Source organism: Ursus arctos, unplaced genomic scaffold (genome assembly GCF_023065955.2).
Source record: "Ursus arctos isolate Adak ecotype North America unplaced genomic scaffold, UrsArc2.0 scaffold_11, whole genome shotgun sequence".
In the NCBI taxonomy this organism is placed as follows: domain Eukaryota; kingdom Metazoa; phylum Chordata; class Mammalia; order Carnivora; family Ursidae; genus Ursus; species Ursus arctos.
Genome location: NW_026622775.1, coordinates 40,830,995 through 40,854,619, shown reverse-complemented (window position 1 = coordinate 40,854,619; position 23,625 = coordinate 40,830,995). Strand labels below are relative to the sequence as shown.

At 34.9% G+C, this 23,625-nt stretch overlaps 1 protein-coding gene across 3 annotated transcripts in view; it reads left to right on the top strand.

Moving 5' to 3' along the window:
- Window positions 1-23,625, top strand: part of FBXW7 (F-box and WD repeat domain containing 7) — a 230,297-nt gene that overhangs the window by 26,654 nt on the left and 180,018 nt on the right. Inside the window, exon 1 of one of the 3 annotated variants that reach the window (XM_057310121.1) lies at window positions 20,272-20,830. The exons of the other annotated variants lie outside the window; for them this stretch is intronic. The gene's annotated coding sequence lies outside the window, so the exon portion shown is untranslated. Of the gene's footprint in view, window positions 1-20,271; window positions 20,831-23,625 lie in introns of those variants that run through there. 3 annotated transcript variants of the gene reach the window in all.

Sequence of the window (23,625 nt, the reverse complement as noted above, 5' to 3'; positions counted from 1 at the left end):
TCAATTTCTTTCATGAGTGTTCTGTAATTTTCTGGGTACAGATTATTTGCCTCTTTGGTTAGGTTTATTCCTAGGTATCCTATGGTTTTGGGTGCAGTTGTACATGGGATCTACTCCTTAATTTCTCTTTCTTCTCCCTCATTGTTAATGTATAGAAATGCAACTGATTTCTGTGCATTGATTTTCTATCTTGCCACTTTGCTGAGTTCCTGTATGAGTTCCAGCAATTTTGGGGTGGAATCTTTTGGGTGTTCCACATAGAGTGAGAGTTTGACTTGTTTGCTGATTTGGATGCCTTTTATTTCTTTTACTTGTCTGATTGCTAAGGCTAGGACTTCTATATTGAACAGCAGTGGTGTTAGTGGACATCTCTGCCGTGTTCCTGACCTTAGGGGAAAAGCTCTCAGTTTTTGCCCATTGAGAATGATATTCTCTGTGTGCTTTTTGTCTATGGCTTTTATGATATTGGGGTATGTTACCTCTCTCTCTACACTGTGAAGAGTTTTAATCCAGAAAGGATGCTGTATTTTGTCAAAAGCTTTTTCTGCATCTATTGAGAGGATCATATGGTTCTTGTCCTTTCTTTTATTTATGTAGTGTACACATTGATTGATTTGCAGATGTTAAACCACCCTTTTAGCCCAGGAATAAATCCCACTTGGTCATGGTGAATAATCCTTTAAATGTATTGTTGGATCCTATTGGCTAGTATTTTGGTGAGAATTTTTGCATCCATGTTCATCAGGGATATTGGTCTGTAATTCTCCTTTTTGGTGGGGTCTTTTTGAGTAATGCTGGCTTCGTAGAAAGAGTTTGGAAGTTTTCCTTCCATTTCTATTTTTTGAAACAGCTTCAGAAGAATAAGTATTAATTCTTCTTTAAATGTTTGGTAGAATTCTCCTGGGAAGCCATCGGCCTTGGACTCTTGTTTGTTGGGAGATTTTTAATTACTGCTTTAATTTCCTTGCTTATCTGGTCTGTTCAAGTTTTCTATTTCTTCCTGTTTCAGTTTTGGTAGTTTATATGCTTCTAAGAATGCATCCATTTCTCCCAGATTGCCTAATTTGTTGGCATTTAGTTGCTCATAATATGTTCTTATAACTGTATTTCTTTGGTGTTGGTTGTGATCTCTCTTCTTTCATTATTTTATTTATTTGGGTCCTTTCTCTTTTGTTTTTGATAAGTCTGGCCAGGGGTTTCTCAATCTTATTAATTCTTTCAGAGAACCAGCTCCTAGTTTCGTTGATCTGTTCTGTTCTTTTGGTTTCTATTTCTTTGATTTCTATTCTAGTCTTTATTATTCTCTTCTCCTGCTGGGGTTAGGCTTTATTTACTGCTCTTTTTCCAGCTCCTTTAGGTGTAAGTTTAGGTTGTATATTTGAGACCGTTCTTGTTTCTTGAGAAAGGCTTGTATTGCTATATACTTCCCTCTTAGGACTGCCTTTGCTGCATCCCAAAGGTTTTGAGTGGTTGTCTTTTCATTTTCATTTCTTTCCATGAATTTTTAAAAATTCTTTAATTTTCTGATTGACCCATTCGTTCTTTAGTAGGATGCTCTTTAGCCTCCATGTATTTGAGTTCTTTCCAAATTTCGTCTTGTGATTGAGTTCAAGTCTCAAAGCATTGTGGTCTGAAAATATGCAGGGAATTATCCCAGCCTTTTGGTACCAGTTGAGACCTTATTTATGACCCAGTATGTGATTGTATTCTGGAGAATGTTCCATGTACACTTGAGAAGAATGTATATTCTGTTGCTTTAGGATGGAATGCTCTGAATATATGTGTGAAGTCCATCTTTCCAGTGTGTCATTCAGAGCCCTTGTTTCCTTGTTGATCTTCTGCTTAGATGATCTGTCCATAGCAGTGAGTGGGATGTTACAGTCCCCTATTATTATTGTATTATTATCAATGTGTTTCTTTAATTTCTCATTAACTGGCTTAAATAATTGGCTGCTTAGGGGCATAAATATTTACAATTGTTAGATCTTCTTGTTGGATAGACCCTTTAATTCTGATATAGTGTCTTTCCTCATCTCTTATTACAGTCTTTGGTTTAAAATCAAATTTGTCTGATATAAGGATTGCCACCCCAGCTTTCTTTTGCTGTCCATTAGCATGATAAATGGTTTTCCACCCCCCTCACTTTAAATCTGGTGGTGTCTTTGGATTTATTAATGCTGCCTTTTTGAAGAGCATTTTGAAAATATATATGAAAACAAAGTGCATATGCCCTTTGAATTGGCAGTTATACTTCCAGGAATTTAGTACTTGAAAGGTGAGTCCTTTAGTGATGAAAGTTCTTTGTTCTGATAGAAATTCAGCAAAGCTTATATTCATTTTATTTATTTATTTATTTTAAAAAGGGATTTATTTATTTATTTTAGAGAGTGAGAGTGTGTGCTGGGGGAGGGGCAAAGGGAGAGAATCTCAAGCAGACCTCTGCTGAGCTTGAAGCGCCATGTGTGCTTAATCCCACTACCCATGAGATTATGACCTGAGCTGAAACTGAGAGTCGACGTTCAACCGACTAAGCCACCCAAGTGCCCCAGTTTACGCTTTTTAAATAATTTAGTGTTTATTAACAAGAGAGCTGTAAAACTTACTACAACCCTTCCAGCAAAATGGTGAAATATGTTATAATTTAACTGCTGGACTTTTAAGTTGTTCCTGGTTGTTTTGTAAGTATTAGGAATAGTGCGGCCATGAACATCTTTGTGTATATGCTACCCATTTCATAAGTGTGAAATGAAGCTCTGTTTTTATAGCTCTGTTTTGGAAAGTCTTCTGCTTTACTTTTTTTTTTTCTCCTCTCATACTTCAAGGAGTGCAGGAGACCTCAGTTGAAGTTATAGCTAATTGCCTAAATGGATGTGTGGCTTAAAACAGTCCTTTTAACCTTCCTGAACAGGTTTTGTAGACCTGAGCCTCACAGGCTAACATTTTATAGCAGTAACAAAATGGAACTCTTTGTTGTTGACCACTGTCACATTCTTCACCCTCCGGTAGGGAGTATTTGTCAGTAAGGGTGCTGTTGGTATTTTGGATAAGACAACCCATTGGTGAGGATAGTCCTGTGCTTTCCTGGTTCCCTCCTCCATTGTGATGTCATCATGTAACAATTGTGTATAACTACTGACTCAAAAAGCAACTTCCAACACTTATTAGGGGTATAGTATACTCGCAGTTGAAAACTATTGTAAAAAATGTTGGCAGATTATTTGTGATTTTTCTTTTTTTTCTTTTTTTTTTTTTTTAAAGATTTTATTTATTTATTCGACAGAGATAGAGACAGCCAGTGAGAGAGGGAACACAAGCAGGGGGAGTGGGAGAGGAAGAAGCAGGCTCATAGCGGAGGAGCCTGATGTGGGGCTCGATCCCATAACGCCGGGATCACGCCCTGAGCCGAAGGCAGACGCTTAACCGCTGTGCCACCCAGGCGCCCCTATTTGTGATTTTTCTTGACTTCTCCTTCTCTCTTAATTCTTTATCAGCAGGGAACAATGGTAATTTAAGTTACTTAAGTTAAATATCTACTCTAGAACACATCATTTTGTTTATTATCCTTGTGAAAGTTTGGGTCAAAGCATTAGCTTCTTCACAGATACATTAATAATTTGATATGATACAAAAACAAGCCTGTATTTGGACTTACCCACTTTATTTTATTTAATTGGTAGTTCTGTTTTTTTTTTTCCAAAACTCAGAAAAAAGATGTAAAAATAATAAAAAAAATTCCCATATACTCTTCATACAGGTTCCCTAAATGTTAACCTCTTACACAGTGAGCATGCAGTTATTAAAATCAGGAAATTAACATTGGCATAATATTATCTCTTCTCCACATTTTATTCCAATTTTACCAATTGTCTCACTAATATTCTTTCTCTGGTCTAGGAGCCAGTGCAGGATCACATGTTGTATTTTAGTTATCATGGCCTCTTAGTTTTCTTTAATCTGAAGCAATTCTATAATCTTTGTCTTTCATGACTATCATGCTTTGAGGAGTACTAGTCACTAAGTTTGTAGAATGTCCCAAATTTGGATTTGTGTGGTTTCCTCATGATTCAATTAATGTTAGGAATTTTTAGTTAAGGATACTATAGAAGTGATACCATGAATCTTATTAAGGGGCATATAATACTGATTTGTATGTACTCTTACCAGTGATACTAACTTTCTTTACTTGGTTAGGGTGGTATTAGTTGGGTTTGTCTGCTATAGTTGTGCTTTTCCTTTGTAATTAGTAAGTATCCTAGAGGAAGATACTTTGTGACAAGGTGATTGTCTTATTTCTTATCATACTTTTGCTCTCTAACTTTACTTTCATTGATGATTGTTACTTGAAATTGTTATTATTAAGGTGTTTGCCAAAACGGTGATTCTCTGTCTTTGTCATTCCTTCTACATTTATTGCTTGGAATTCTCCTGTAGGGGAAAGCTTTCCCTTATTATGTGTATTCACTTTATTTATATTGGAATAGACTTGCAGATTCTTATTCTACTTACAATGGACTCATTGATTCTTATTCTATGGATTTAATCTGTCACCATCATTACTGATCTTGGTGTTCTAATTATCTCAGATTTGGTCCTTGGGAACCCTTTCAGGGAGGCTCCTGGTCCATCATTTTTGAGGACTGACTGATTTTCTAGCACCATAAGATATTTCAGGCTAATGTTGTACTTTTCTTGCCCTAGCTGTGGAATTAGTGATTTCACCAAGGAATATTTCTTTATTTGAGATTGGGATTCTTCCATGCTTTTCCCCCTAATACTTGTATCTCACCATCTTTTAAAAATCTTTCTGGCTTAAAATCATCACTTTGGATGATTTGGGCAGATAACCCTGCTGTACAGAAATTAGTTTATATTTAGTGATTCTCTTTGTAGCAGACTATTTAGTTCCTAGGAGACTCATTTTGTCTAATTAAAACCAGAGGATTTCTTCATACATTGTACCAGATTCATGGAAACAGGATTGAAAATGTTCTTTGATTTTGTTGGGTATTTGATAGTAACAAAAAACTTTTCTAAGAGCTTCCTTACAATGTTTATGGTACAGAAATGTTTATGTTATTTATTTATTTATTTATTTATTTATTTATTTATTTATTTGGTGGTTTCACAATTTTTTCTTTTTCTTTCTTTCTTCGTCGTCGTCGTCTTCTTTTTTTAAAGATTTTATTCATCCATTTGTTAGAGGGGGAGAGAGAGAGAGTGCTCGCGCGGGCACAAGCAGTGGGCGCCGCAGCCAGAGGGAGATGTAGGCTCCCCATTGATCAAGGAGCCCGATGTGGGACTCGTTCCCATGACCCTAGGATCATGGCCTCAGCTGAAGGCAGATGCTTAACCAACTGAGCCACCCAGGCACCTCTTCAGTATTTTTTTCTTAAGAAAAATCTTGACTTTGCCTTAAGTACTGTTTGCTTACTTCCATTTGGAAGGTGGGTTGGCCATCTATCCAGAGAACATTTTTGATTAGGCTTTACAGTGTGTACAAAAGATTTCAGTCTTCTCTACTCATTTAGTTTTTAAAACATGTGTTTGCTCTTAATGAATACAATATACATTAGATCCCTGTCACAGACTGTAACTTCAAATTTGCTGTCTCTAGAATGTTGGAAAAGGGAAAAATTGTGAATCATTATTTACAAGCCATAAGTTCCTACATATTTGAGCTTTTAACTGTGACATTGTAACCTCATGTTCCTAGACCATATTGTTTTAGCACCACAGAATTCATTCATATTGACCATTCCAAAGAATGACCAAATCCAAATCTTAAATTTGTCTGTAAATTATATTTACCAGTGGTTCTCAAAATGTGGTTCTCTACCAGCAGTAGTGTCAGTCTTACCTTGGAACTGGTTAGAAATATAAACTTCTCAAGACGGACCCAGAGGAAGCCGACTGCTTTAACAAGCCCTCCAGGTGATCCTGATGCACTTACTTGAGAAACATTGTTGTATACATTTCCTATAAATTGTTTCAGAGTGTTGGTGGAGGTAGGGAATAAGAGTGCCACTTTATCTATCTGCTGTGTTTTATTACCTCTTAACCTAGCTCTAGGGATATTGAGATATTTTGAAGAAATGTGTTTGTAAATTAAGCTCTGTAAAAAATCTACAAAAAAAAACCGTATATGTAAAAAAAAGTATCTTAATGGCCATATGCTTTAATTAATGTTAATTGATTTTGAATTTGAAAAAAGTTGACATATTAGGCCACTTGTCAAAACAACTTCTGTTAGCCATATATTAAGTATTTACAATTTGCTGCATTAATTATATTCACAATATTGTATGACCATCACCACTATTTATTTCTAAAACTTTTCCATTCCGAAGGAGAACTCTGTAAGCATTAAGCATAAACAGTCCATTCTTTCCTCCCCCCAGCTGCTTTCTGTCTCTATGAATTTGTTCATAATACATAATACATATTTCCTATAAGTGAAATCATATTATATTTGTCCTTTTTTTTTCTGACTTATTTCACTTAACATGTTTTCAGGGTCATGTTGTAGCATGTGTCAGAACTTCATTCCTGTTTAAGGCTGAATAATAGTCCATTGTATGTATATACCATAGTTTGTTTATCCATTCATTTGTTGATGGGTACCTGAGTTACTTTCACCTTTTAACTATTGTGGATAGGCTGCAGTGAACATTGGTGTATCAGCATCTGTTTAAACCTCTTTTTTTCAACTCTTTTGGTTTTATACCTAAGGATGGAATTGCAGGGTCATATGGTAATTTTCTGTTTAGCTTTTTGAGGATCTGTCAAAATGTTTTTCACAATTGCTGGACTATTATACATTCCCACCAACAATGTATGAGAGTTCCAGTTTCTACACATCCTTCCCAGTGCTTATTACTTTTATTTAAAGAATCTTTTATTTAAATATTAAAAAATTATAGCCATTCCAGTAAGTTGAAGTGGTATCTCATTGTGGTTTTGATTTGCGTTTCCCTAATGATTAATAATGTAGAATACTTTTTCATATGCTTATTGGCGTTTGTATATATTCTTTGGGGAAATGTCCATTCATGTCCTTCGCCCATTTTTTAAGTAGGTTGTTTTTCTTTTTGTCATCTTGCTGTGGATTGTAAACCCTTACCAGATATGTGGTTTACAGATATTTTCACTCATATGGTAGGTTGCCTTTTTTACTTTGTTGATAGTATATTTTGATGCACAAAATTTTTAAATTTTGATGTCCAATTTGTCTATTTTTTCTCTTGTTACTCATACCTTGGTGTCCTAAGACTCCATTTCCGTGACCATGGTAGTTCAAGATCATTAACATTTAACCCAGTATTTTTGTGTGTTTTGTAATTTTAACTCTTATATTTAGATCGTTGATCCATTTTGAGTTAACTTTCGTTATGAGGCAGGGGTCAACTTCATTCTTCTGCTTGTGGAGATCCAGTTGTCCCAGTACTGTTTGTTGAGGAGACCCAGCCATTCTTTTTCTACTGAATGGGCTTGGTATTCTTGTTGAAAATCAATTGGCCATAGATGTATGGTTTAATGTCTGGACTCTAAATTATGTTCTGTTGGTGTATATATACCACCATATATACCAACATTTATTCTTATGTATTATAGTGTTTTGAATATAAATTTCTCATGTTGATTTTTTACTTCGAAAATAAAAATTCTTTAGGCAGCTTAACTGCATTACTTTTTCTTCTTAAAAAACTAAAATTATGAGTAACTTTGAACATTTAAAATACTACACTTGGTAAATTCTAAAGAAATAAATTTAGTATCATGTGACGGATATTTTCCTGGGTCTCTGTAGAAAGCATGAAGGGGACACAAGACTTGTTCTTGTTCTTTACCAGCTTAAAATTCAATTCACTAACTTAAAAAGGACTATACTTTTGGCTTTGCCCTTCTATTTTTTGTATGAGCCCAACATTATGATGTCCTCAGGAATTATGTATAGGCATATCCTTACATACTTCCTGAGGATGCCTGTCCCTTTTGGCAGCAAAATTGGAATGTTTAGATATGATAGTATTCCCTTTTTTGCTTTTGTATAGTTTGTGTCTTTACTCTTGCTAAGCACCCAATTTTACAACTCCCCTTATCTTTATGTAACTTGCTGCTGTTGTATTCTGTAACTAGTTTCCTAGAGAATGGATCTCTCCTGTTTTAGTTTTTATAAAAGACTATTTAAGCTATTGTAGCTGTGAAGCTTACCTCCTGTATACTATCTCCTGTGTATTACCCATTCATCTGTAAATGCTGTAAAACATAGTGTATCACTAAATTTTTCTTGGGCAAATTTATATTCTGATGCTGAGACTTGTTCACAGTGTATTCTGCATATAGTGTGGGAGCTACTGTAATGTGAACTTCCAGGGTAATGTTTTAGGTAGTTGAGAGTGATGTTCTAAAGAATATTCTTTTCGGAGCGCCTGGGGTGGCTCGGTGGGTTAAGCGTTGGACTCTTGATTTCTGCTCAGGTTGTAATCTCTGGGGCTTCTGAGAGCTAGCCTCGTGTGAGCTCCTCGTGGGGTGGTGGGGTGGGCTGGAGCCTACTTAAGGTTCTCTCTCTCCCCCTGCCCCCCTACCCCAAAAAAGAAAAAAATAGCTTGCCATTATTTTTTTAAAAAGAATATTCTTTTCTTGCAAGAATGTTTATCTTTATTAATTTTATCTAGAATGACACTGTGTAATAGGAATATAATTTGAGTCACATACGTAATTTGAAAATTTCTGGTAGCCTCATTAAGAAAAGTAAAAAAAAAAAAGGCTAAATTAATTTTACTTGATCTGATATATCTAACATATCATCTTAACATATAACCAATTTAAAAATACTGAGATATTTTACATTTCTTTTTTTGTACAGTCTTCAAAACCTGGTAGATATTTTACATCTCAATGTGGCCACTAAATTTTCTTCAGAAATATTTGATCTTCATTTAATTTCGTAAAATTTATGGTTGAAGAAGTAGGTTCACACACTTAAATTGTTTCAAATATACTTAATGTTTTTCAATGTCTGAATTAAGTACCAAAAAATAATTTTCTTTTAATATTTGCATCCAAATTGATAAAATTGGTTCATACATTTTTTTTTTAGTAGAATCCATTACACTTTGAAGCAAAGCTTATCTGCTTCAAAACAGTACTACTCAAATTAAGGAAATTCACCTACTCTTGAGTTAAACTCAGTACTTTTTTTTTTTCTTGAAGATTTTATTTATTTGTCAGAGAGCAAGCAAAAGCTGTTTTCTCTCTTGGCTTCTGTGTCAAAACCGTTTTCCAGGGACACCTGGGTGGCTCAGTCAGGTAAGCTGCTGCCTTTGGCTCAGGTCAGGATCACACTCACGCTTCCCTAAACTCATTACTATTAACATAAAATTCCAAAAGGTATTGTATAAGTTGAAAAGCAGCTCTAAATTTAATCAGCATCAACAAAGTGTTCTTCAACTATTTCTTGTCACTTTTGCAACCAGTTGCATAACATTGTACATTGTAATTAAAATCTTCTGTATACTGATTTATATTTGGGAAAAGTATAAAGTATTTATTATTGATTTGTATTATGAAAACTTTCAATTTTAACATAAATTTTCACATCTGTGTAGCTAGGTCATAAACGTTTCTTTTCTTTGATTCTTCAGATTAAGCTTATTCATATGTAGTGAGATACTGGTGTGTTTTTGTAAAGAATATTGCCATTTTTGTCTTTGATTATTGAATATTGAAAACAATCCTTTTTTGAATGAGTTAACAGTACAGTAAATGTGAAATTCTTCCTTTACTCAACCAGTGAGCAAAGAACACAAGATTATTAAATGTATTGTCTTCTGTTTTTTTCCAGCCATTTCATAAACTGGTTAGTCCATATACCATTTGCATGTACATACTTAACACTTTTAACAACTTAATCCATGATGCTTTTCAAGTCTGCTTTAGAAAGCCAAGCACAGATATTTTCAGTGTGTATCATACAGTGGAACAAAACAAGAAAAACATCTGTTTCTTCTTTTAAAATTCCAGTTAAGTATGGATCTTTGACCTAACATAGCTAGAGCTGTCTATTGTGATAGAAACTAATTTTTAAATATATGGCTGAAATTCTTTGAAAGCTATAAAAGATTGAAAAGTATGCTGCAATTTTGATTTTTTTTAAAGCTATGTGTTGACATTTCTTCTTAAATTTGGAAGTTTTTTCAAACAAAATGTGCCTGAAGTCTTATTTTGGCAGTGTGTTTTGTATCACTTGGGTTGTCTAAAGCTAAAATAGTAATTTCTCAAATTTTGAATCTATTGATTTTGATATTGTTAGAAAAGCCTTCCATATGATGGGCAGTTGTTTGGTGGCTCTCTTTAAGAACTTTCACTCTTTGCTGGACGCCTGGGTAGCTCAGTCAGTTAAGCATCTTCCTTAGCTCAGGTTGATCCCAGGGTCCTGGGATTGAGTCCCATGTCCTGCTCCTTGCTCAGTGGGGAGCCTGCTTCTCCCTCTGCCTGCCACTCCCCATGCTTGTGCTTTCTTTCTCTCTCTCTGACAAATAAATAAAATCTTAAATAAAGAAAACAAACAACTTTTACTCTTTGCAAAGTGTTCTCCTTTTTAGTATTCCTCATAATTTTCTAACAGAATTTCTATAGTTGAAATAATTTCTTTACCATCTCTCCATCTAAATATAGTTCCCTCTTTTTGATGCAAGAATTCAAGCCTTTTTATAGCTGGGCAGAGTAATGGGCCGTTTTATACCTGGCCAGAGTAATCTATTAAAAATCATTTAAAAACCTTTGTTGGACATTTAATTCTGTTATCAGATGACTAATTTTGTTGCTTCTCTTTTGACTGTAGAGAGGAAACTTTTTATAAAATTCACTGTGTATCCTAATATTGTCTACTTTTTTATTTGAAAATTTTTTTTTTACATAAGAAACAGCTTTTTTATTTTGCTCTGCCACAGCTGATTGTAATTGTTATTCAAAGTAAACTTTGTGGAGTACCTTCTTCTAGTCTCACTTTACTGTTTTGGTGGTAGTACTAGCTTCTATGTCTTCACTTAATTCTGCATGCCATTGTTTTAACTTAAAAATTTTGTTCGTACCCTGCTCTTCCCTTTTTGTCCATTTCTTTTTAAAGGTAAAGAAAAATAACTATATTCAAAATACGTTAAAATTAAAAAAAAATTAAGGTAAAAGTGAAAATATATTTTCATTTAGTTACCAATTACGATTTACATAGGCAACAGTGCAACTTATGTTATTTGCAAAAAAAATTTAAATAAATGCATTCCAGTATTACATGATATGTGTAAAAAAAATCATTCCAGCTTTTTTTAATCATTCCAGTTTAATAGTTAATTGATACTGTGTAGATCAATTTTATTTTTACATGTAATACTAGAAATGACTCATTACAGTGCTCAGTATAATACATAGTGCAGTGGTTACAGTGGAATGTTGTACTATCAAAACAATAACATTTTCTGTAGTAAAAAGACATTACTCTGCTTTAGCTTTTAAATTTAGATAAAATTAATTATAATTAATAAAAACTTAATTCCCTGGTAACACTAGTCACATTTCAAGTGTTCATTAGTCACATGCAACTAATGGCCAATATATTGGAAATTAAACCTTTGATAGTTGGTTTTATATTTTAGTTTCAGGTCAGGAAACTAAAACTTTGAGAGTTGATCATATATTTAAATTGTTTTGGTGGTTTGAGATTAGGGGTTAAAGTTTTTTTTTGAAAGAGTTGCATTTTCTTTGTGGCATGCCTCATAGTTTGGGATGGATTAAAAAGAAAGCATTTCAAACACTGTTTAGGATAAAAGGATATTTAGTATTCAGAACAGTATTTGGAAGGTGGGTGGGGAAGTGGGTGAAATAGGTGAAGGGGATTACAGAGTACATTTACCTTGATGAGCACTCAATGAGTGGTGTATAGAATTGTCAAATCATTATATTGTACACCTGAAACTAAATATAACACTATGTTAACTCTACTGGACTTAAAGTTAAAAATGAAGTATTTGGATACACTATTTTCTTTGAAACCATGGCTCACTGTACTTGAAGAGTGGAAAAATGTCTGTATCCTAAAAACTATTTCATCATTTTGGTGAAAGACCAAAATTAAAAAAAGTAATTTTGTTTGAATGTTCTCTCATAGGTAAAAAGATAAGAATATTTCATCTATAGAGATTTATAGAGGTCTCATCATTTTTACGGCAGATCTTTAGATTAGAAAACTCAATTTCAGTTGACATGGATTGTGGGAAGATTATTAATGGAGCTCAAATATTTAATATTGAGTTTGGATAAATATGAAAATGTTTTATTAAGCATATTTCAACTCCTTTGTGATTTGAATTTTTAAATTATTTTTAAAGATTTTATTTATTCATTTATTTGAGAGAGAGGGCTAGGGAGCACAAGCAGGGGGAGCAGGAGAGGGAGAGGGAGAAGTGGATTCCCTGCTGGGCAGGGAGCCCGAAGTGGTGCTCCATCCAGGGGCCCTGAGATCATTACCTGAGCTGAAGGCAGATGCTTAACCCGTTGAGCCATCCAGGCACCCCTCTTTGTGGTTTTTAAAGCTAGAAGGGGCCATAGCTCAACTCGTTATAGCACCAGCTTTTAAAAAATAATTTTTTTTCTGTTGTCCTTTGAGCAAGCCAAGCAGTAAGCTAATGTTTTTGATTTCCACAAAAATGCTGTTTGCCAGTCTTTATTCATTCTCAGTCATGACCTATGAAAATAGGGAGACATCTAGAGACCTATTTTAAAAATCGGAAGTGTTAGTTTATGAATAAAGAAGGAAGTGAAACTTGTCTTGAGAAAATTGGTCCACAAGATTGTTTCCAAAGTGCTTTCTGTAGAAGTTGTAGCTAGAAATGGCCCTTGAATAAAGGGTTCTGTGATTAATAATTTTGGAGAAACACCATATACCATAATGGTGACCTATTGAGGATTTACAATACACTATAATAGAGACTCTGAGACATCTTACAAGAAAGAAACTTGCTAAATCTTGTTTATCTTGCATTTCTTAAACTTTTTGGACAATGAAATTACTTTTTTAAGTCAAACCTCTATCCTGTGAGAAATGCTGCCCTCTAGAGGCGTAAATTCAATTGCTCTTGAATTTGAGTATCATAATGCTGCCTCATCTTAGTATGCAGAAGTTGTAACAATTCAGAAGAGTCCATTAGAAAAATCTTATATTGTTAATTTTAAGAAAATTTTTGAGGTGGGATAGCAATTAGTAAATACCCTCTCCCCCCTTATTTGGATATTTGACATATTTATGGCTGCTAATAATCTTTCAAATAAATTTTCTTTATAAGGGGAATTATGGACATATAGTACTTTAAGTCTCCAGATTTCATGAAGTCTCTCTTGCTGGCAAAAGCCGTCTTTCCTTGTCTTCTTTGAGGACCTCTAACAATCTGACTTATGATGGTTCTCATTTAAGGGGAAGTCAGTTTCCTTATACCCCTTCCACAACCCTTATTGTTTTCAGATCTATAACTGAAGTCAGATTATAGCATGCTGTACTTTTGCATAGTCAAAATAGGAAAAAAAGGACTATATATTAACAATCTAAAAAAAGATTTTTGCTAACATATCAGGAAGAACTTCAGTTCTATGTGTAGAAATGGGATCTGATGGTGAGAGGGAAACATTTGCTTTTGGCTCAGTGTATTAGCTTTTGCATTTGGCTCAGTGTATTAGCATGGTGCTGCAATTACCAGAGATTCTGTATTCAGGATTCTAGCTCAAGCAACTAGAAGATGTTGTAATTGGTTGTAATCCTTTCATGGTCTCAGCATTGCCCTATACTTTAAATGAAGTTGAATGCCTACAAATTTATGGTGTAGTATAGAGGAAGAAGATTAAAGGACTTAATTTTAAAAGGACTGATGGAGTGGATTTTTCATTGTGACCACTTACCCATCTCCCTTATTTCCTCTTCACCATTATCCATGAAGAGATCCAGAAGATACTTCATTCCCTAGGGTAAGAGAAGTACTTTGAAGACAGTGCCAGCATCTATGAAAAGCAGTATAATTTGCTGTTGTCTGTAGGTAGGAGGAGATAGTACCATTGAAATGTCTTTCTGATTTCATTTGGTGGGATTCTTGTCTGGCTCTGACTTTCGTAGGTGGGCATCATTTCCATTAGCTAGCATGACAGGCATGATGATCAGAGATGCACTGACTTGATTGCTTCTTTTTGTCTGTAGCTAAATGATGATGGGATCCCTAGATCTAAAATAGGTGGGGGTCCCATTAAGGTCTTATTTGATCTATATAACCAAAAATTGTAGGACTCACAGGTGAAGGTTTGACTTGAACTATCATAAGAGTGAGTGGTATTTCTTCACACGTTTCCTAGACTTGAATTAGGTCTGTAGAACCTGTTAAGTTTTCCTTCTTTATTTATGCATTTAAAAAAAATGTTTTCACTTGTTTTTCCATTCCTACTCCTCTTTGCAGTTTAGTCCATAGGTTACAGAAGAAATTAGAAGGGAAGGAGACATCACCCAGGGATCCTGATATTGGAGCTGTGTGCAACAACTGATAAGACAGTGTTTTTTAATCTACCTTTGAGGAATAGAAAGAGTTTTTTTTTTTTAATATTTTATTTATTTATTTTTGTGAGCGAGAGTGAGCATGATTGGGGTGGGGAGGGGCAGATGGAGAAGCAGACTTCTCACTGAGCAGGGAGCCCAGTGTGGGACTCAATCCCAGGACCCTGGGATCATTACCTGAGCCGAAGGCAGACGCTTAACTGACTGAGCCACTCAGGCGCCGGAGGAACTGAAAGAGTTTTATTCCTACAAGGCTTAGTTATAATCTGTCAGGCTTGAGAACTTTGGAGCTTGAAGTTTGAAATAAGTGTATGTTGTTTGATAGCCAAGACTTGGTCTGTATTTGGTCTCATTTCAAATAACTTCTTAATGTTGGAGAAATTTTTATGTTAGGAGCCCGATAGAAGACACAACTCAATTCTCTAGCATCCTTTGCAGCTAGGAACGGCATGTGACCTAGCTTCTATTGATCAGAAGCAACTGTGTAAGACATGAATTCACAAGAGAATTGCAAGGTAACAGCTCTTACTTGGAATTGCTTCCTAATGTGGATGTTAGGTGGTGAGACATCAAACTTTTACAGGTAGCAGTAGCAGACATCCTAGTGAGCCTTATTGTCTGAGGCTCTGCTTTCAGGGTACCAGGGCTCAAAGGTTGGGAACGGTTTGGCGGGGAGACTTAGGTATTTTTCCTGGTTGTATACCACCCAGATTGTTATTGGACTTTTGGGAGGGAATTCTTTGAATCACATAATATATTTTAATAAATTCTTTTTCTGTTGAAACTTCCTGAAATAGTTTCTGTTGTTTGCAACTAAGAACCCTGATTGATCTAATTTAAAGACTGCTTATTGTCAGAATATTTTCTTTTCTTTTCTTTTTTTTTTTAAGATTTATTTATTTGAGAGAGAAAGAGAGAGAGTGTGCAAAAGTGGGGGAGGGACAGAGGGAGAGGTAGAGAAGTGGACTCCTCACTGAGCGTGGAGCCTCCACAGGGCTCCATCCAGTGACCCTGAGATCATGACCTAAGCCCAAATCATGATTCAGATGCTCAACCATTTGAGCCATCGAGGTGCCCCAGAGTATTTTATTTTTCTAATTAAGATCCAAATGTTGCCGAGCATTTATACTTTCTTTTTGTGTCCTCAGAGGTCTACATTTCTCTGCCACTTTTTTTTTCTAGAATGCTAATTTTTGTACCATTTGAATTGCTTCCTGTCCTTCAGTACTTAGCTTTAACCACTGCTGTGATAAAGCCTTTCTTGTACATCCCAGCAACCTGATGGATTCTTTTCTTCCTCTGAGTTCTAGTAGCACTTGTTTAGGTGTTAAGTGCTAGGTTTTTAAAAATTTTTCTTTCTGTACACATCTTAGCTCTCACACTAAATGATAAACATCCTGAGAACTGGTAATATATCTCTTTTATTTCCTTGCATTATGTAGCAGAATGCCTTGCAACTATTAGATTCAAAGTTCAGTAGAGTCACTTTCATAATGTATAGTGATCAGGGCTGATGAGAATCACAATGATGCCAAGCCAACTGAGCTGAAATAATAAACTAATTGGATTTACTTTATCTTGGTCCTACTGAGACAAAATAGTCTGGCCAGGAGGCACAATTTCTCTTTTTCTCAAGAAGTCTGAGACTTGCTTCTCATCCCTGTTTTCATCAGCAGGTGCACTATCTTCTGAATTACCATCTTCATAATATTTTACAACTTTTTACCTTGATGAAAGTCTTCTGCTTTCCCCTTACTTTCTAGTTACTTCTTTTGTACCCTCTAGAATTGCTATTCATCAACAAGCTTACTGTTTTCAATTTCTTTTAAAAATTTGTGTAAATTATGAAATTATTTCGAAAAACACAAAACTTAGAGAAAGTAATGCAATAAACACTTATGTACCCAGCCTGAAGGTTCAATAATGTTTCGCTTCCTTTGCTTTTTCTCTTCTTTTAAAATTCTACTCCCCGCAACCTTTCCTCCCTCCTTCAGAGGTACTCATTATCCTGTGCATCATGCGTCTGTTCTTTTGTACATATAAAACGTCTACATAAAAGATGACTTGAAAATTTTTCATACAACTCTGTTTTCTAGATGTATTCTTAACTGACATGTGTAGGTTTAGTTCATTCTTTTTAACTGCTGTTTGGTATTCTATGTTGAATAATACTCAGTTTTATACTAAGAGATAATGAGATTATTTGCAAATAATATTGTAATGAATAGCTTTGTAAATAAGTGCCTAGTCAACGTGTGACTTTATCTAGCATGGACACACAAGAGTAGAATTGCCAGATCACAAGATGTAGGTGCTAGTACATTTTGTCAAGTATGCCAAGTCCAGTCCAAAGTAGAGATACTATTTTGTGCCTACCAGCATGCTTCCCAATTTTTTTTTTAATGAAGATTTTGTTTAACCACTGATTTTTGCTTCTCTGAAAGATAAACTCTTTTCATTACTTTGATTTCTAGTAAAGTTGGACATCTTTGCATGGGTCTTGTTCATTTTGGTCTCCTATTTTGTGAATTTTTTCTCTGTGTCTTTGGCTAATTTATTTTTTCTGTCAGCGATTGGCTTTTATATTGATTTATGGCAATTCTTTTTATAATCTGGATATTAATGTTTTTGGTATTAGCATTGCAGATATCTTTGGTTTTTTTAAATTTAAATGTATTTTTAAAATTTTAATTCCAGTATAGTTAACATACAGTGTTATATTAGTTTCAGGTATACAATATAGCATTTCAGCAATTCCATACATCACCCAGTGCTCATCGTCAAGTACACTCTTTAATTTTCATCTCCCATTTCACCCATCCCCCCGCACATCTTCTCTAATAAGCATCAGTTTGTTCTCAATAGTTAAGAGTCTGTTTCTTGGCAATCACTTTTTTTCCCTTTGCTTATTTGTTTTGTTTCTTAAATTCCACTTATGAGTGAAATCATAGGATATTTGTCTTCTTTTGATTTATTTCACTTAGCATTGTACTCTAGCTCCGTCCATGTCATTGTAAATGGCAAGATTTTATTCTTTTTTATGGACCATTGAACTGCTTCCATAATTTGGTTGTTGTAAATAATGCTGCTATAAACATAGGGGTGTATGTATCCTTTCGAATTAGTGTTTTTGTATTTTTTTGGGTAAATACCCAATAGGACGATTACTGGGTCATAGGCAGTTCTGTTTTTAACTTTTTGAAATGCCATACTGTTTTCCACAGTGGCTGCGCTAGTTTGCATTCCCACCAACAGTGCATGACGTTTCCTTTTTCTCTACAGCTCCATCAACACTTGTTTTGTCTGTGGATTGTTTTTGATTTTGTTTAAAAAGTTTAAATTTACTACATGGGTTTATTTCTATAGTCTATTCTGTACCATAGTCTTACTTGATTTGCTTGCTTTCATGTCATTATCATACTGTGTTAATTATAATAGTTTCAATATGTCTTGAAGTCTGATAAGGTTAAATCTTCACTCTTACTGAATTTTAGGTCAGCTTGTCAAATTTTATCCCTACCTCAAAGAAAATCCAACAAAAACAAACACTAAACCATGTTGGGATTGTGATTGGAATTCCATTGAATTTACAGGCTATAGTGGGGATAATTGTCTTATTGGATGGCTATGGTACATATTTCTGTTTAAGTATTCTTTAATGTTTTTCATTGCAGTTATATTGTTTTCATGGATCTTTTATTAAATTTACTCTTAGGTTCTTTAATTTTTGTTATTGCGAATGATAAATTTTTATACATTCTGTCACCACCAGTAACCAATTGGTATGGAAAACAAATTGCTATTTGTATATTATATTTGTATATTGTTCAGCAACCTTGCTGAACTCTCATTCTGACGATGGATTGTCTTGGATGCCCTGTGTAGTTCATCATATAATCAGGGAATAATGATTGTTTTTGTTACTTTCCCAGCCTAAGCCTCTTTTCTTGTCTTATTGAGCTATCTGGGGGCTCTCTTACTAAAATATGGCCCTTCCTGGGTTTTGGCTTTATATGTGTATTACTATGTGGAGGAGGAAGAGGGATCTCAGTCTAAAGTTTCTCACCAAGCTCCAAAAGGCTCATATGATTTAAACGCAAATGTATAGCTTAAGACTAGTAACCCATCCTAGGGCAGAAGCAGTGTCAACTTGCAGTCTTAATTAGTTTTTTCCTCTGTTACTGGCATTTAAAGATTTTTCTTTCATGTTAGCTAAAAAGTTCATTTTAAAAATGATTGTGATTTATCCCTTCTGGATGAACTTTCTAGGGGTAGGCTTTTCAGGTGATCTGATCTGATCTATTGTTGGAACTGGAAGTATAGCCTGTATTTCCTTAATTGAAATTTCACTCCATTTGGGAATTCTTCATGTCTTGCACCCCACTCATGCTGGTTTTTGATGTCTTTCAACATCCTATAGCATAGTGGTTTAAGAACGTAAACTTGGGTAAGTCTCTTAAACTTCTCTGAGTTTGTTTCTACGTTAGTAGTAGTAGTAGCAGTATCATTTCTTACCTCAGATTATTTGTGAGCATTAAATTCATACACATAAAGTATTTACAACAGTGTCAGTTATTGTTCTAGTTTCCCTTTAGCTGTTATCTACTGCCTTTCTAGTAGATTCTGCTTATTCTTATAAGATAATGGCACATTGCTCATAATCTCCTTATATGTTTTAGGTCCTACAATGATCTTGGATGATTTCAGCATCCATATGGATGATGAACGAACATACTGAGTCTCATTTCCCTGACCTCTCCAAATCCAGTGACTTTGTCCTCCAGTCTACCCTATTACTCACTGCCAAGGGAATTATTAGTTTAATTGTTCCACCTAATAAATTATTAATAAGTACCTTGTGTCCTTCAGGGTTGTTTGATTAATTATAGAATTGTTAATTAGCCATTATAACTATACTACCAACTCATTTATACTTCCAGTCTTTTGGCTTCTCATTCTTCCAGTTATCAGCCTTCTCCATTTTTCACATTTCTTGTTAACTGAGAGTTTGTTGTCTACTTCTGGTCCATATCCTAGATTCCTCTTACTTGTATGTATTTGTCCCAACTGTCTGACAAAATTCCAGTTCTGAATTAATCCAATGATCTGCTTCCTCCATTTCTGTACCATATGAATGCTGCAGTAGAAAATCACCTGAAAGGACATACATTTTTTTCATTATAAATTCATGATCATCAAGTGGACCCTGCTACCACTTGGAAATCTGTTGCCTTCCTCTTATCAACTGGTTTCTTCATCTCCACCATAACTGTTTCAGTTAACCACTCTCCTCAAACCTCCAACATGACCCTTTTCTTTCTAGAGAAGGCTTTTCCTGTTTCAACAATGATATGGGAGTACCGGCTGGTTACCCTTAGTTGCCCACTATCTATACCATTTTTTTCTTCCTCCTTAATGTTAAAGTAGGGGCAATACTGGTTATAAAAAGCAGATAAACTAAGGCTCTCTCTCTTGCCTTCTCTCCGGCTGGGGTACCCTACACTATTGATTATCTCTTCTTTCTTTTGTATATTCAGTTTCTTTCTTTACACAGGGTTCTTCTCATCAGTATTTAAACATACCAATTGTCACTATTTAAAAAAACAAAACGAAACAATAAGGCTTTATGAGCACTACATTACTGATCTTTTGTTCTCTTTCCTAGCCAAGCGCTTGAAATCATTATTTATGTTTGTTTCCATTTCTCACCTTTGTCTCAGCTCTCAATTTATTCACTCCACCAAACAGTATTTGCTAATGATACCAGTGACCTCTGTTTCAATAAATTACGTGGGTATGTTTAGACTTGCTTTTATTTGACCTCTGTATTAGTTTGCCAGGGCTGTCGTAATGAAATATCACAGACTGGGTGGCTTAAGCAACGAGTGTTTTTTCTCACAGTTCTACAGGCTGGAAGTCATGGTGTCTGCAGGTTTGGTTTCTTCTGAGGCACCTCTCCGTGGCTTGCAGATAACCATCATCTTGCTGTGTCTACCATCTTTCCTCTGGATGTACATTCCTGGTGTCTGTGTTAACATCTCCTCTTATAAAGGACACCAGTTAGATTGGATTAGGGCTTAGATGATAACATAATCACCCCCACATGCCCTTTTCTCAAATACAGTCATGTTCTGGGGTGTGCTGGAGGTTAGAGCTTCAACAGTGGAACTTTAGGGGAACACAATTCAACCTAGAACAACCTCTTAGCAGCTTTTGGCATTGTTGAAGACTCCTTCAAACCCTTTGGTATGTTATTCTTCAGCCTCTTTTATAGGCTTCTCTTCTTTTTGGTCATTTAAATTGTAATTTCTTGAGTCTTGGTGCTGGGGTGCTTTCTCTTGCTTCTTTGTTTTTTCTCACCAGGGAGTCTTACCACTTTGATTTCCATTTATGGAGAGAATTACGGATCTGTTTCTCTAACCCTTACTTATCTGAGTTCCAGTCCTTTTTCATAACTCTACTTAGCTATCCCAGAGGAATCTAAATGAGTCTAAATCTGCATTGAGGATAATCTCCATCCATGTGATTTGACCCTAGTCTACCTATATAGCCTTATCTCACGCACTTTCCTTTTTCCTCCTTGCTATATAGCTACACTGGCCTCTTGGTCCAAATATGCCATATCATTTCCTTCAGAACCTTTGCTCTTGTTATTTCTTGTGTCAGTATCTCCTCACCTTTAAAAACCACCAATTTTTAATATGTATCAAAGTTATGAACATTAGTTATTAGGAAAATGCAAATTGAAACCATGAGTTAACTACTAAAACCAACTATAAGGGCTAAAATTAAAAAGAATGCAATAGGAAATTTTCCAGTAAGACTGCTAGAACTCCCATAAATTGGTGATGTGTGTATATACTGGTAGAACCACTTTGGAAAACCATTTGGCATTTTTATATAAATTTATGCATACATCTACCTTTGGATCCAACAGTTCTTCTGGGTATTTTCCTAAGAAATGAAAATGTACATCTACAAAAAGCTTTTTTCAAGAATATTTATAGTAGATTTATTTATAATAATTCTTATAATTATTTATAACTTATAACAACTGGGGACAACCCAAATGTCAGTCACTAGGATGGATAATGGATTGAAAAGTTTTGGTATATTCATACATTAGAATACTACTCAGCAATAAGAGGGAAAGAACATATGCAAAATGACATGGAGGAATCTCACAAAAACACTCAGAGAAAGATGCTGGACATACTACAGTATGATTCCATTTATATTAAGTTCTAGAACAGGCGAAGCTAATCTATGGTGAAAAAATTTAAGATATTGAACAATGGTTGCATTCTTTTGTTTTTATTTTTATTTTTTAAAATATTTATTTATTTGACAGAGAGAGACAGCAAGAGAGGGAACACAAGCAAGGGGAGTATGAGAGGGAGAAGCAGGCTTCCCGCCGAGCAGGGAGCCGGATGCGGGGCTCAATCCCAGTACCGAGGGATCATGACCTGAGCAGAAGGCAGACGCTTAATGGCTGCGCCACCCAGGTGCCCCTGGTTGCATTCTTTTGGTTGTGGGGAGTACTAGTGCTTAGTTGGGAGGGGGCTTAAGTGTTTCCTGAAGTGATGCAAATGTTTTAATAGAGGTGTGGGTTACACACGTCTGTTTATTTGTCAGAGTTGTATAGATAAGTATATATTTCAGTCTATATAAATTTTACCTACAAAGAATAAAAGTAACAATTAAGTTGGATGCCAGGGAGTGGAGGGTATAGATGAAACAAGAATGGCAGGATGTTGATGGTTGCTGAAGTTGGGTAATGGATACATAGGAGTTTATTACACTATTTTGTTTATTTTGTATATGTTTAAAATTTTCCACATGAAAATAATTTTTTGTTTTGTTTTGGAAATCCAAAAGTTATGAAGACATGCAAGCACCTATATTCTTACCACTGGCTTAATAAGTAAAACCATACCAATATAATTCTTTTCCCTTGTGAACCACACCCTGATTCCACATCCCCTTCCCCCACCAACCACTATGCTGAATTCCTCTTCACTTTTAAACATTCTCCAAATAGCAATCTAAAGGTCACTTCCTTGGGGGGGAAAGTCTTTCCTGACTCAAAACACTCACTAGGTTAAGTTCCCCTGCTATATGCTTTCATGGCTTTTATCATAATTGTGATTTGTTTGTTTGATTACATCATATCAATCTCTCCAGTAGACTTAAATTTTCAGAGGGCAGGGTATATCTGTTCTTGTTGTCTTAGTGCCTAGTGTAATAAATTTATTGAACGATTGCGTTGATGTAGTTTTTTAAAATTAAAGATAACATAAAAATTGAAGAGCTGTTCTATTATTCCATACTTTGATTGTTGGATCAGTATGTTAAAAAAAGTTAAAAATGTGAGTTAATTCTTGATAGGTGGTAATTCTTTCTCATTTTATTGGCATCTGATTAAAAAAGGAGGAATAATACTGTGTACTTAGATTTGGAACCATGTCCAAAAGGCCTGCCACTTTGTTCCCAAATACTCTTGAGCTTTATTATGTTGTATTTTCTGACTTGGAAGTATGTAAGACTCCTTTCCTATTTACAAAGATTATTCTAAATACCTCTTCTTTTCTCTAATCTACTTTCTCCTTTGCCTGTTAGTTTGGTATTTATCAGGAATGACGATCTTTAAGGGCTTGTTTTTAAAATTTTTTATACTGTAGGTGTATATTTTAGACTTCTGGCTTCACTGCCAAATGAAGGTATGAAATAATGAATAATAAAGATTGATAAAAATGTTTTGGGGAGTTTTGGGAATAGTTATACCATCTTTTAAAAAAAACATGTTATCTTTAATGCAAAAGTACATTAAAAATATTGAAAGAAAAGCATTGTATTTTAATTTTTGCTATTTTGTATTTCCATGGAATACTTTAGTAGTTGAACAAAATAGCTGAATTTCTGCTCTGATTTTTTTTTTTTTTTTTTTTTTTAACTCTTCCTGATGCTTGGGAGGCAACACATTGTATGGTTTGAGTGTGAACTCTGGAGTCAGATTATCAGGGTTTGAGTCCTGGTTTCGC